The sequence below is a fragment of the Pteronotus mesoamericanus genome, unplaced genomic scaffold (assembly GCF_021234165.1).
Source record: "Pteronotus mesoamericanus isolate MK-2021 breed Mesoamerican mustached bat unplaced genomic scaffold, CSHL_Meso_final contig_116, whole genome shotgun sequence".
In the NCBI taxonomy this organism is placed as follows: Eukaryota; Metazoa; Chordata; class Mammalia; order Chiroptera; family Mormoopidae; genus Pteronotus; species Pteronotus mesoamericanus.
The window spans coordinates 6,025,095-6,040,489 of NW_026555027.1; positions in this window are offsets into that span (position 1 = coordinate 6,025,095).

The window sequence follows — 15,395 nt, forward strand, 5'->3', positions numbered from 1 at the left end:
CATTCACATTGGGGGTGGGGGGCGGCAGGGAGCGTGTGGGCCGACCTTGAACTTTGCAGAAGGTCCTTTCTGCTACTGGGGCGCGCCACCATCACGCCACCGCCCCGCGCTTTCCTGGGTCGCTTTGCTCCGAATGGAGCCTGGCCTGAGGTCCGGAGGGCCTTCCTTCTAAGGGGACCCCGAGACTGAGATGTGGGGAAGGGGTCCCAGCCAGGAAGAAAAACTGTCGCCCAGAACCTCAGCTTTTCTGAGTCCAAACGGCCGCAGGAATCCAGTCTACCGTTTCATGTCTTTGAAATCGTAGCTAGAAGCCTTTTCAAGGTAAGGGATTAATCTGGCCTTCTAGATCCCTGCGCGTCGGTCAAATACCGTTCTGTTCAGGCCGAAGAGAGTAGCCCTCTCAGGAGGACTGTCATGCTGATCGAGTCCTTATGGGACGCGAAGGCTGTCAGGATGACGATTTATTTTCACTTTGGTTTTCCAGAAGAATCGCTCATCGTGAACCAAGCATCAGGTTCTACTTAAATCAGAATTGTTTTTCGACAGGCGTACGTCTGAGCTGTCGCTGATGGTTACGCTCCACACCACCGCAACAAGGCCAATGTTGTAATAGAGTGGATCACATGAATATTTTGGTTTCCCCGTGCACATAAGTATTATGTTGACACTATACTGTAGTTTATTAAGTGTGCAATCATATTATGTCTAAAAAAAAGACCCAATATGCATACCTTAGTTAACAAATACTTTATTCCTAAAACATGCTAACCATCACCCGAGCCTTCAGCAAGTTGTAACCTTTTGGCTGGTAGAGGGTTTTACCTTCAGTTTGTAAAAAATGCGGTATCTAGGAAGCACAATAAAGCAAAGTTTAAAAGTAAGAGGAGATCTGCCTGTATTTACAAAACCTAAAGAAGGTCTCCTGAGAAGGAAGAAGCCGGCTTCGCTGAATGCATTGGCTCCCACCTGGCTCTGAGCAAACATCGCCTCTAATCCCCTCGCAGCCCTAAAGGGAGGTTCAGAACATGAGTTCCATTTTGTAGAGTAAGAAACAGGATGTGCGTTTACCGAGCGAGTCACAGACAGGGACTGCATGCTCTCACCTACCAGAGGAGGTTGATTCGGTCCATTATCCGATGTAATTAAACTGAATTTTGAAAAGTCATTCGTATTCCACTACAAAGCAGCAGGACAGAACGAAGGCAAGAAAATGATAACTTCTGTTTCTCCTCAGTTTCCCATTTTTACTACATTGTACTAGATTCTCAAACTCTCACATTCTACCGGGTTCTCATAGCAGGGAAGTAAACAAGTCTACTTCATACAGAAGCATAAAATGCAATTATTTGTGGATATGGTGTAGTAGCCAATGACAGAGTTTATGTTCCCAGCACAGACTGTGCCAAACATTGTGTATGCAACCTGGTCTATAGATGGTGAGACAGACAGGCAGACGGACAGATAGATAGAATGTCAACGTGGCTACCGACCCTCACAACATCACTGTGGCTCGTGCTCTGATCCCCAGGTTACATCTGAGGCCCAGAGAGGCTTGGTACCTAGCCCAAGGTCACACAGCTCATGAGCAGCAGAGCCCAGACCTGACCCAGGCCAGGATCGGACCCACGCTGCCTGGCCGCCTTCAAAATATATCCAGAACAGAACGCACACTTTGTGTGGTGTGAGCATTTCATTTCTACTAGGTTGACACTGAATTGAGTTATACACTAGTATAACACACACTAAAATGCCCAACTGTAAAAAAATAAAAATAAAAAATATACCTGCCTACTGTATATTTGTTCAAATGTGGCTGCTATTTGGCCAACTGTTTCTTCTAAGGTTGCAGTCCTACGATTAAGTTTGTGTAGGTTTCTAATCCCAAATTTGGGAGCCTAGGCCTATTAAATTAAGTAAACAAGGAGGACATTAGACTGAGGTGACCTTCCTGTCTTGGTGGCCTACGTCAGTGAACCAAAATCCAAGCCTATAAATACCTCAAGGTCAGGAAGTCAAAATGCTAAGGACAACCAATGACAAACAGCAAGTAGGCTTTAAATTACAGCCAATCATTAAGTTCCTTTCTTTGCTTCCGTACTTTCTCTATAATAGTCTCTTCCCGTAGGGCCTGGCGGGAGCCCTCCGAAGCACGTCTGTCTGGCGCTGGCAAATTCGAAAGAATTTTTTTTACTCAAAATAAACTCTTAAAAATTTTATATGCCTCAGTTGATCTTTTAACAGACCCCCAAAGATATTGTTAGAAATTATTAAAGAAGACAATTTAGATGATATAATCTTCATTTAGCAAGTCACGAAGCAGACAATCTCCACTCAGAGAGCAGCAAAATGGGGCAGAAGGCAGGAAGCGTTTATAGGATTAAGAATAAAAAACAGGCCCTGCCCAGGTGGCTCGGTGAGCTGGGCATTGTCCCATGCTGCAAAATGTCACAGGGTCCATCTCTGGGCAGGACACGGGCCTGGGTGGCAGGTTCGATCCTGTCTGGGTTTGTGTGGGAGGCGCCCGATTGGTGTTCCTCCCCCACTCTCTTCCTTCCTCTCTCTCTCTAATATCAATAAACATATCCTCAGGCGAGGATTAAAAAATAAAAAATAAAAAACAGGCAGTAAGCAGAGAGCTAGGAGCTGGCCTGCATTTGGGGGCTGGCGGCCTGGATAGATTGTGTTTCTGGTCACGCACAGCATGTACAGGGACATGCAAGTCGTCTGCTCTGCTTTGCTGACGTGACACCGGGCAGGAGCAGCCCCACCTGGGGCCTTGGGATTTACTCCAACACCATCAGAAGCTGCGGAGTTCGGTGATCGCCGTTGCCCGTGAGGCTGGGCCATGGAGCTTCCAAGGCATTTATATGATCTTCCGAGAGGGCCAAGCTGAGTCCGTGAGGCCTGCTGGCGTTCAGCCCTGTGTCGGCAGCAGCGTGTCTGCCTGACTTCCCTGAGGTTTCTCCTGAAATCCTTGAGTGCCCTGGAAAGTTTGAGACCACCGCAAAGCGACCAATAAAAAAAAAGTGTTCTCTCTGAAGACGGGGATTTCCTTGTAAAATGTATGGTTAGGTGGCATCATAGTAAATTTTACTTTTCCTTCTGCCAGCTGTTCCCATTTATTGAGGACCTACTACCTGCTGAGGGAATGGATGCGAAGGAGAACAGGAATGTACGTCGTTGAGAAGCCGGCACTTTCTCACTCACTGGATTACACCAGCGCGGAAAGCACTATGTGGCTGACTCCGGTAGAGTTAGCACGGTCTTATGAATGTGGCGAATAGAGGAAGGGGTCCAAGTCCTCGTGATACATGGGAAAATGCACAGAAGCTGGGTCAGGAGGAATCAGAAGCAAAGCTTCTCATCTTACCCACATCCACAATACTCCCCTGATGCAGAGAGCCTAAAATTAACACATTAGGTTAGTGAACACCCCTAACCGTAAGTGATATCAGAGGGGTGACTGTCACTAAAAAGAGGGTAAAATTCTTATTGTGAGAGACATAAGGGTATTCAAATGTCATTTCACTGGTCTATGGTGCTTTTAAACTATTTAATGTTAGCATTAAATATGGTATAAAATTATTTGCGTATTCTAACTTCTGTCTATATAATTTCTATAGATTTTAAAGCAATGACTTTTCAGTTGGCATCAGTATTGAGCCTTATGGTGAGACAGTAAGTATAGGCCCAGACTTTTCCATGTATGCTTAATCATAGCGTCGCTTTATACCAACATCAATTCGAGCTGAAAATTTGAAAAAGGAGACTGAAAATAATTTTTTTCATTTTATAGACTGATAGTACATTAAACATCTTAAACGTACATCAGAGTTTCAAGAAACATCGTTAATATTTAAATAATTCAAATTTTCAATGGCCATAAAGCCTGTCAACCCAATTATTTTGTGATATCAAAAATGTCTAGATTCGTTCTCTACTGTGTATCTCAACTATCTAAATAAATGCTTGCCATACAGTATTTAATAAGTATTTATTATTTTGGTCCACAGGCTGACACTCAGTTCACTGAGCCACACCAGCCAGGGCATATTATTTTTTTGAAATGTCTAAAAATAAGGAACTAAGACCTTAAAATACGAGTTCTTAGTGAAAGCTGTTTGTTCAAAGAATAAACGTTAACCGCTCTGGAGTTGGCCTTCCTATTTCCAACAGCCACCCGTTTCCTTCTCTAGCAATGTCCCCTCCCTTTTCCCGCTCTCCTGAAGCCCCTCAGCCTTATCCCCCCACGCCCCATGACTGGCTTTACATCCTTACATCCCACCAGAAGGACCACCTGAGAGATTGGCATGTGAGTAATGGACTAACATAACAAGTCCTGGGCAGGGGTTCGAGACGCCTGCCCAGCCCATGGGCCCCCGCAGCGGGGTACAGGGGCCCAGCTGCCCCGACACCAGCTTCCTGGCGCTGAAGGCTTTTCTTGCTCAACCCTCTCCACTCCCGCCGGGGCCATTGAGTGAAGTGAATGAACCATGTTGATCTTTCGACTGTGTTTCTGTTTGTCTCATCGGCCTTTGATGGGGACAAGTGACTCACTCCAGACCCTGTCAGAACTTTCTACATCTTGATACCGTCTAGATGACTAATGCCTACAACACCTGGGGAGCTGAGTGAAGGTGCTGTTTGCTCAGACCACACTCACTCTAAGCGTATTCTATTCCTTCCTGGAATAGAAGCCAGCAGTTGTTGGTGACCACTGGCAGCTCTGACTCCCTGGTCCCTGAACCAGAGGGGTTGCCCTGTTCACGCTATTTGGCTGTAACTAAGCCCACTTGGTGCCTTCTGGGACTGGAGGTCACGGTGTGTCAAATTCAGCTGTTCAGAACGTGAGATGTTCGTCCAGCTGTGACCTCCGGCCCAGAGCAGCTCATTACCTGCCCTCTACCGGTCAGGATTCAGCTTCAATTGTTCCATACATCAAAGGGAATGTTTACCGTAATTGTAATGACTCCCGTCAGTGTACTGAAGGCTACTCCCGAAACACACAGGCCTTTCAGAAAGCACAAAGGAGCACTGTGCCAGCCCCCGCCCTGAGACAGAGAAGGAGTGACAAGCCCGCCATTGACGCGGCGCTCCTCGGGCCGCGTCACTTACCTTCCGCTGTGCCTGGCCATCAAGCTTGGACCGTGTTTATTTCACAAGTTGAGACTTCATTATGAGTGTAATTAAAGGCGGGGGCATTTGCTTGGTGTTTAAAAATCAAGCAACAAATAAACATTATGCTGGGGAGAGAACCCTGGGCTATAAGATAAGAAGTCATGGGCCCGGTCCTCAGTTCGTCCTGTTGACTGGCCGAGGCGCCTCAGAAAGTCACAGTGTCCCACGGGGGACCTCAGTTTTCTCATCTGAAAAGTGAGGAGATTGGATACATCAGAGCAGCAGTTCTCAAAGCACAGGCCAGGAACCCTAGGGTTCCCTGAGCCTCTGTCTGGGGATCTGTGAGGTTCAAACGACTTTCTTAGGTAGCATTTGCCTTTTTCACTCTTGCTCTCTCACGAGGGGTACAGTGGCATTTTCCAGAGACTCCGTGACATGTGAGACGGCAAAGGCTAGAATTCAGAGGCAGAGATGAGAACTCTGCTTCTGCTGAGCCACCTTTTAAGAAGAATTACAGGAATATAAACAATACCATACTTCACACTAATATTTTGTTGTTTGAGAACGTACGTTTACTTTTTCATTCAAAAAATGTTATTCCTGTGACCATGTGATAGGTTTACTGTCACTTTTTTCAAATACGTTTATTGATTTTAGAGCGAGAGGAAAGGAGAGAGAGAGAAACATCGATTTGAGAGAGACACATCGATCGCTTGCCTCTGATATGTGCCCCTACTGGGAATCGAACCCCCACCCAGCCTGCCGGTGCGGGAGATGACGCTCCAACCGACCGAGACATACCAGCCAGGGCTACCGTCATTATTTTTAAATAAATAAATATTTTCAATGGCTTGCGGTTCTGATTGCTGCATGGTAAAAACGGATAGACTCAATGTCAGCAAGACATTTGAAGAATGTAGAGGAACCCTGAGACCAGGATGTTCGAGACCCATGACACTAGATCATCTTTAGGGCCCTTTGTTGTCCGGTAATTTGGACCTCCCTTCACCTGGTCCTCATTTCTTCTCCTTTTCCCCATTGCACACTTATTGCCACCTTTATTACTAAGCCTCTCCTTGTTTGTTGCTTATTATGTACTGTGCGTACACCGCCTCACATAAACTCCACGAGGGCTGGGAGTATTTGTCTACTTTGTTCATTCATGTATCCAAGGCTGCCTAGAACTGGGGTGGCACATAGCAGATCCTTGATAAATATTTGTGCCTGGGAGTGGGGGGACGGGAAGGAAACAGGCTTAGTTCTTCCAGTATCTGTTTAATTGACAGGGCAGGTTGCACTATCTCTGTTGCGTGGGAGAATCTGAGACATCAGAAATGGAGAGCCCTGTGTTAGAGCACATGGTAAGCGGCAAAGCCAGAAGTCCCCTCCTTCGTCATATGACTCTACAATCTGGCCCCCAGAAGGCAGCCCCTTTTCCAGCAGAGCATGGGGGTATCTGAGTTTCCTGGAGTTGGTATTAGCAGAGAGCCTGTGTCCAGCTGACCCTGGAAGGAGTGGGGACGCTGCTTCCCCCAGGCACAGGTTGCCAGGAAATGACCTCAGAGCCCTTTGGAGGAGCTTAGCAGGGAAGATCCATCCGCACGAGCGGTGGGAGAGCTCTGGTCTGCGGCCAGATGCAGGCCTTGGGATCGGCTGAGAGCCTCTGAATGAAATCTGGTGATACACATCAGGCCCCGTTGACCACACCTGGAGGGTTCCTGGCTCTGCCAGGTGTGCCCTCCGAGGAGCTCCCTCTGCTTTTGCTGTCGGTCAGTCCACGGTTAGGGAGCCACGGTCACAGGCCGAACCTTGCTGCCCCCTCTGAACATCTCCAGGGATGAAGAGGTGGCATTGTGCTCAGCCAGCCAGGGTCCTGGTAGCCACTGAGCTCCTGGAGCCCATGTCCATCCCAGCCTCTCCAGCCCGGAAATAGCCACCTACCAACTCCTCTAAAACACCCCGGTGCTCCCTGCCATGGATGCTCAAGGCCTTCGTGAAAGGGAATCTTCTGGGCCTTCCGGGGGCTCAGCAGCTCTATGGAGACCCAGTCAGGCAAGACCGACCATTACAGCCCAGGAGTTAAGATCCAGGAGTCAGCTCAGAGAACCAGCAAGGTGACTGTGAGGACCTGTACAAATAGGGCCTGGACCCGGTGGGCACCCAATAGATTGCAGTGGGGACAGTCTCAGTCCGTGAGGGCTACAGCAGCAGAATACCATAGACTGGGTGGCATGTAAGCAACAGGCATTTATTCCTCGCAGTTCCAGAGGTTGGGAGTCTGAGATCAAGGGGCTGGCAGATGCAGTGCCTGGTGAAGACCCAGTTCCTGGTTTACAGATGACTGTCTTCTCACTGTGTCCTCACATGGTGGAAGGGTACAAAGGAGCTTCCTGGGCCTGCTATTATAAGGACATTAATCCCATTCTTGAAGGTTCTTTCTCCATGATCCAATCACTTCCCAAAGATCCCACCTCCAAATACCATCATACTGGGGATTAGATTTCAATATATGAATATTGGGGTCACATAAACTTTCAGACCATCGCAAAGATTATTACAGAAGGTGCTCAGTAAATTTCTGTTCTCTTTTCTCCTCACTATCTTCCCTTGCCTTGGCTGGATCTTGGGGTAGCTGGGGGTGGGGAGTGGGAGATGAGGCTGGTAATGCAGATGAAAGTCGTGCCAAGCAGTTTAGATTTCATTTTAAGAGCAGCGCAGAGGCATTGAACATTTCTAAGGAGGGAAATAACATAATTAGAGCAATGGATTAGGAAGCATATCTGGCTGCGTGGCATAGTATTGACTGAAAGGAGGCTATCAGAAGGAGGACATCTGATAGGAAAATGACTGCCAGATGTCATTTTCCTTTTATGACTGCCAGATCCTATGAGATCAGTGAGAATAGAAATAAGAAATTGATTATTAAAGAAATTTAGGAGCTTGAATTTACAGGCCCTGCTTCCAGATTGGCTTGGGAGTGGCAAAAGATAGAAGAGCGTGAGGATGTGTTGCCTGGGAGATAACCCAGAGGATGTGCTAATTTCAGGGATGGGTGTGGCTGAGCCTGCTGGTATTCTTTCTCAACACAGGTTCATCCAAGCTAAAGACTACATTTCCCAGACTCTCTTGCAGCTATATGAAGTCATGTGACTAAATCCAGGCCAACAGGAATGAACAAGGCTGTCATGTGCAATTTTGAATAGGGCCCTCACTGGGAAGTGCCTCTGCTTTTCTTCCATCCTTTCCCAGGGAGGAACGTGGACATGGTAGTGAGCCATCTTCAGCCAGGGGGACAAGGGCAGAACAAAATGGGAGGCGCCTAGGTCCCAAGATCACTAACCTCCAAACCAGCCTCAGACCACCTTCCTTGAGTATTATTCTGGAGAACAATAAACTTCTATCTCATTGAAACCCCTGTGTTCGTGGTGTCTGGTCACTGACATGCTGTGTTCAACTGCCATTCTCTGTGAAAGGCAGGCCCACTTGCTTTTGTTGTATTCTAAGTGACTGGGCGGTTGAGAGTCTGAACCTCTGCACCAAGAGTTGTCAGAGTCACCGAACTCTGCCCATAGGCTCTGCATCCATTTGTGGTGTGGAGAGCACCTGCCAGGTCTCCGAGGCTCACGCCCGCTCAGGGGCAGAAGCCACGTAGCTCTGCAGCACACATCTGGCCAGTAATGGACACTTCACATCTGCTCTGGTGGGACGTAGTCAGGAAACACACCTGACGGAGAGGGCCTTGGAGTCACCAGATTTCGTGGCAACAAGGGTATCAGTGTGACCCGACAGGTTTACTGGGAAAGCAGATAAGGTGAATGTGACAGATGTCTTTGTTTGTTCTTCAGCAGGATATTTCTCACAATGTCTTATATCTTCATGGTCATTATACAAAAGGAGTTATTCATCCCAGGGTTACTGTCCAGAGGGAGAGTCCTAGTGACACACTGTGGGCTTTGCCTTAGTCATTATTTGTTCAATGGCTTGTTTACCAAGTTAATAGGTGATCAAAGCAGTTAGTAATGGAAGATGCTTTGGAGAGCAAACCTCAGGTGTCATAAAGATATGAGAGGCTGGAATAACGCATTGGATCTAGCCAAATCCATTCCCTCGTTCACTGAGCATATTGTGTTGACACGTAGAACAGGCCAGATATCATCAGGTCACAGCAAGGGACAAGATGGACGAAGGTTCTACTCACACCGAGCTTGCGTTTTAGTTTGCAGGAGAACAGGACAGCAAAATCCAGTGAAAGATAAATTAACAAGAACATATTGTAGTGATAAATGCTGGGAAGAGCACTGTCAGCACAGCGCGGTACTGGTGGGACGGTGAGCCACCCTCTGACAGGGGGCCAGTAAGCTCTGCCCTGAGCCAGTGACGTCTGTCCTGGAGGGTGAGAAGGAGCAGCCTGGCAGACACGGGCGAAGAGCGTTCCAGAGCATCGCAAGCGCAAAGGCCCTGAGGCAGGAGCAGCTTGGGGTGCTCCAGGGGCAGGCGGGCTGGTGCCCTGGAGGACAGTGAGCACGGGGAAGACAGGTGGCAGAGGAGGTGAGGCCGGCTCTCCTAGGTCATTGAACAGAGTTGGGATCCTATTCTTTGTGGAGGGAGACGCTTGTAGAGGTTCTGAGGGGAGAGGTAGCATCACCGAATTTTTTTTTTCAAAGACAACCTAGGCTGCTGTGTGGAGGAGGGATAACGGGAGGGCTGGAGCAGAGGGTGCTCGCCAGTTAGGAGCCTGATGCCTGGTCAAGGGGAGCAAAACGGTGACCAGGGGACGGAGGCAGACAAAGGGAGACGTGCATAGATTCGGGACAGGCTGCGGGAGTGGAGTCCACAGATTTGCTGATGGTTTCGTGGGGCTGAGGGAGGAAGAGAAATCAAGGGAGACTCCTAGAATCCTGAGCCGAGCACCTGGTGAAGGGGCTTGCTGGTGCCTGAGATAGGGACACTTTTCTTCATCTCTGCCGAGCCACCCTCATCACCTACCTTTATTCCCATTGCAGTCCTTGGCCAGCTTCCTGCTGCCACACGCCCTGTCCCCCACAGCCCTGGGTGGGCATGTTAAGCGCAGCAGTAAGGGCCCCACACGAACACTCCCACATGCTAACAGATGGGGTGGAAGGCAACCCCAGTGTGGTTCATGCACAGGCAGAGAACAGGCAGACCGGTGGCCGCTGCATGGGCCCCCCTTCGATGACAGAACTTGGACATGCTTCTGACCAGGGAGGGGACGGAGGACACCAGGCCAGGGAGAAGTCTGAACTGAAATGAGACCAAGCAGGAGCTCCACCCAGGAGACCAGAGGTGGCAGAAGGGCGGCAGGGGGCGGGGAGGCGGGGCGGGAGCGGGGTTCTTGTGCACAGCAGAGCAGGGACCGCAGGGCTCCCAGAACCCTGCTGTGGCCCCGGGCTGGCCAGGAGACAGGGCTGGCCCCACCACACGTGGAGCTGGCTGTTGGTGTTCTTGTGGTCCCTGTTCAAAAGTCCACAAGGCCAGCCCAGTTTTCTTTCCAAGTCAGGAACAGGGACTAATTGGACCCGAAGTGGAGGGGCCCCAGAGACGACAACCGGAAAACACTAGAAACGAGCAGGAACGAGACAGACAAAGAAGACCTTCTGGCTCCTGGCTCCTGCTGGTCTTCTGGTCCCTGACCACTCCACGCTGTTATTAACATGTAATTGACCTAAGTTGAAAGTTCTTATTTAGTTTTTATTTTTACAATATCTTTCACCGTAACTGTAGATGTGACTCACCCTCAAAATTGTCCTTGGCATTCCATGTTATTGCCACCGTAAATGCGTGTTGCCCCCACTGGCTGGAGAGTTTGCTAAAGCAATTTCATAAATCCCCTTTTCTCCTTTTCCTCTAGAGAATGTCAAAGATCCAAGCCACTGCCTAATTTCACTTTGTATATTTTTTTACCCGATTTTTAAAATTCACCCAAAACTTTCTTACTCGTACTAAGACCCCTCACTTTCTTAGGAAGTGGCGTCTCTCCAGGCTCCCATCCCTGGTGTCCCTATCAGCATTTGACACGTTCGGCGTGTCCTCTGCAAATCCTGAGTGCCCCGCGTCGGGAACTGTTCTGAACAGGCGCAATCCCTGCCCCGCTGCAGCAGAACTCGTGCTGGGAGACAGAGGATGAACGGGGTCAAAAAGTCAAACATGAAGGATGTTAAATCGCGATGCAACTTAAGGAAAAATAGATCATGCTGGGTCAGAGCGGGTGCGGTTGAAATTTTAGGTCAGGTGGCCAGGGAAACTTTTAGCGAAGGTGACGACTTAGTGACAATCAGAGCCAGTGAGGGAAGGAGGCGGGTGGCGTCTGAGAGGAGCACCCCCAGGAGAGGGGACAGCATGACACGAGGAAGGGCCCGCCTGGCGTTTGGGGATCCACTGGCTGGTGGCTGGAAAAGGTCCTGGGTCCAGGGGAGAGGAGCGATCGCAGGGATGGAGGGAAGCCAGGTCACCGGGCCTGCTGGGGACTTGGGCTTTTCCTTGAGCCACACGGGGGCCATTAAAGGGTTTTTAGCTGAGGAAGGACAGATCTGACCGGCGTTTTAACCGGACCCCTCTGGCTGCTGTCCCGAGAACAGACATGACGTTGAGAAGTCTTCAGAGATGAGTATACGTATTCTAATTTACGCTGAAAAATCATTGTGAAAATGTCAAACAATGTCAATTATTTCTCAGTAAAACTGGAATGAATGATTGAATGAATGAATGAATGAATGAATGAATACAATGTCAGGTGCTTGCTTTTTTCCTAAACAAGAACAAGCGGTTCTTGCAGAGAAATAATCTACCCACTTTTCTATACAAACCCTACGATACGGGGGAAAATAAAGAGACAAGGCACCACTCGCTAAGGACAGTCGAACATTCTTCTTGCTCCTAAGACACACAGGGGCTCAGGCTCAGATGGAAGGGCTTCGCTGGTCCTTCCTGCCTGGAGGCAAGGGCTGAACCAGAGGCACGGCCAGGCGACCGCGTCTCGCATGGAGGCAAAGAAAGCCCTCACCTGGAGCCTAGCACACGAGGAGAGGTGATTTCCAACAGCCATAAACAGGAAGTGCTGATGCCTCAGTGGCTCTGAAATAGACATAGATCCCAACACTCATAAATGCAAAGGAGTAGGGGGAAACCTTGCCGCTGCTGGTAAGCGTTTCTCAAAAGCAGGGTGCAGCGTAGACATCCCAGTGTCTCCGCGACTTACTCACATGCCAGCTTATGTCCGTAGCATTATTTAGCTTCAAAACATTCATCCGCCAAAAGTGGCAGGGGAATTAAATGACAGTCATCTGCTAGAATGACTAGCACATAGTGACCAGCCCTTTGTGTGTGGGAAGACAGTGGTTGAGTGTGTTCCAGGTTGAGATGAGGTCGATGCTCCGGGCACTCTTCATCTTGGTGCTCACTGTGGGAACCCTGCTGTGATTCAGGACAAACACACGCGCCGACCAAACCACATATCTGTGCGGGTCTGACTCACGCCTCAGACCCATTTATTTAGGGGGTATCAATACTGCAGAATACAACAGTTCCTCTTACTATTTTTGTTGTTTGGACTTGCCTTAAGCATGTCATCCTGCTGTTTAATACCATGGTGGATGTGGAAGGTGGTTTATATTCTCCAGAGAGCGGCCTTATAAGGGAAAATGACTGACAGGGAGGACTATGGTCCCAGCCCTGCCAGAAAGCAGCCATGTGACCGTGGGAAGGAACTGATCCCCTTTGGGCCTCAGGTTCCTTATGAAAAGAGGAGATGCTCTCACTTATCAACTCTCTGAAACAGCGGTCCCCAACCTTTGTGGTACCAGGGACCAGTTTCATGGAGGGCAATTTTTCCACGGAGTGGGGAGGGGGCAGGAAGGGGGGCAGAGAGGTGGATGGTTTTGTGGTTCAAGCTCATTGCATTCAAGCTCACCTGCTGGCGGCCCGGTTCCTAATAGGCCCAGACCGGTACTGGTCCATGGCCCAGAGGTCGGGGACCCCTGCCCTAAAGTGTTTTCTAGTTTTAAAATTCAGTGTTTCATGCCCTGGTATCTCACCACCCAAGGTAAGAGGGTTACCGTGAAAGAGGGCGTGGGCCCCTAGTGACAGCTTTGGTCTCGACCCGATTCCTTGCTGTGCCCGGCAACCCTGCCTAGCATGTACAGCGAAGCAGTGATCGCAGCGGCTGCTGGGAAGGCGGACTGAGCTTCCCGCCCTCCAAGAGCTCTTATTTATGGCACGTGTAGACTAACTACAAGCCGGCCATTGTTCTAAGTGCTTCAGAAACATCAGCTCGCTTCATCCGCAGGCAGTCCTAGCGGAAAAGTCCCGTGGTCAGGCATATATGACAGACAGGGAAACGGAGACCCAGAGAGGGGCTGGGGGTGGCATAAAGCTTGACGCGATCTGTTCCTGGACCCCAACATGTACCAGTGGAACACCTGCTACTTCTGAGCACCCCCCTGGGAGGCAGGGTGAATGGGCAGGAAAGGAAGCACAGGGGCAAATGGGCATGAAGTCAGTTATTTCTGCCTCTAAGTGCATTCTTCTCTCCTGCACCGCGCCCCTCCCCCACCAGGATTTCCAGAGTCTCGCTTCTGTGTGTAATTATAACAGTCCTGGGCACTTTATTTTTATTTCTTCCAGGGCAAGGATGAAGCCTTACTCATCTCTGTCTTCTCAGGAGGTGACACCGTTTGCTGAATGAAGAAATAACACAGTTCAGACCAGATGACGTCTTTAGTTTGCACCGGGAACACCTGGAGCTGGATGTCAACTATTGATTTGGATTTCAAGGGAAACACAGGCATGTTTCTAAGGTAACGATTTTGCTAATTTTTAAAAGGATGACTTGGTACACTAATCAGTTTTAATAATCATGTCTGGATTCTAAAGAACTCTGCAGTTTACTCCTCGGACACTTGGTGTTTAAACACAGCACATGCACACCCCGGTCGGGTCTCCCTTCCCCTTTCCCGGGGCCTCTCTCTTTCTTAAGGGAAAAGAGACTGCGGCTGACGTAGCGCATCTGGTCATTTCATCCCGCCTGCCCTCTGACTGTTAATTTCCTTTTAACACCTTCGACTTTTGATGTGCAAGCACAAGGGCTGTACTTTTATTAGGTTTAATTTGCTGTGAAGCCCAGTGCTTCTTGTGAATCAAGCCATAATCGTCAATGAGTAATCACAGGCCTCAGCCGGGCTCAGGTCTTAGTTCAGCTGAGTAACTAGGAAACCAACTCACAGCAGGAAGGCGAAAAATGTTAGGAAGCCTGACATCGCCCCAGAACCAGGATATGCCGTTTTATTATGACCATGCGACCACCCAGGCATCCAGGGGCGCTGGTCACCGCGTAGGACCCAGGGCAAGGGCGCTGCCTGAATGAGCCCAGGCCTCTTCAGAACGGGAGTCAGGGAGCGACAGGGGCTCGGCCGGGAGGCGAGGGCCCACGCTGGCGCCTGCCCTCGGCTTCCTCCCCCGGCTCCCGAGCCTCTTCCAGTTCTGGCATTTGCACTCTGGCCAGATCATTTCTTTTCTTTTATTCTTTTTTAATCCCCCCCTAAGGACATGCTTATTGATCTGGGCGGGGGGAGAAGGAGAGAGAGAGAAAAATATTGATGCGAGAGAGAAACATCGATGGTTGCCTCTCATAGGCGCCCTGTCTGGAGACCGAACCCACAGCCGAGGCACGCGCCCTGACAGGAACTGAACACGCAACCTTGTGGCTTACAGGGCGACACTCCCACCAGCGGAGCCACACCTGCCAGGGTATTTGCGGTGGGGTGTCACACATTTCCCACTGAGAGGGAAGAGAGGGTGTCTTTTCATGTATACGATATTTTTTCCCCAAAGGGTCCCTTTCATAAGAGGCCCTCAGAGGGGAGCTTGGAAAAAGAAACTTAAGAGCTATGTCATTTCGAGACTCTACCATGTGCTCAACACTGATAAATTCTTGACCTGTTTGGTTCTATGCTGATTGTTCATCCCAGCCTGAGGACAAAGGTTCCAGAATCACCTTTTCTTCTACAGAGGAGACAGGGAGCCCAGGGTTTACTGAGTTCAGCATAGGAAACGTTGCTGTCAGGAAGGGGCTGCCTGCAAACCACTGTGCTCCTTCTGACACCTTTCTGCTCAGACATGTTGGAAGTGGCCCAATGTAAGTGAACCCCCACCCCCACCCCGCCAGGCCCGCCCCAGCCTGCACCAGCCTCCCCAGGGGAGAACGGTGTCTTCCCAACGAGCCACTGGATGTCAGTGACTCAGCCCCTGAGCATCCCACACTG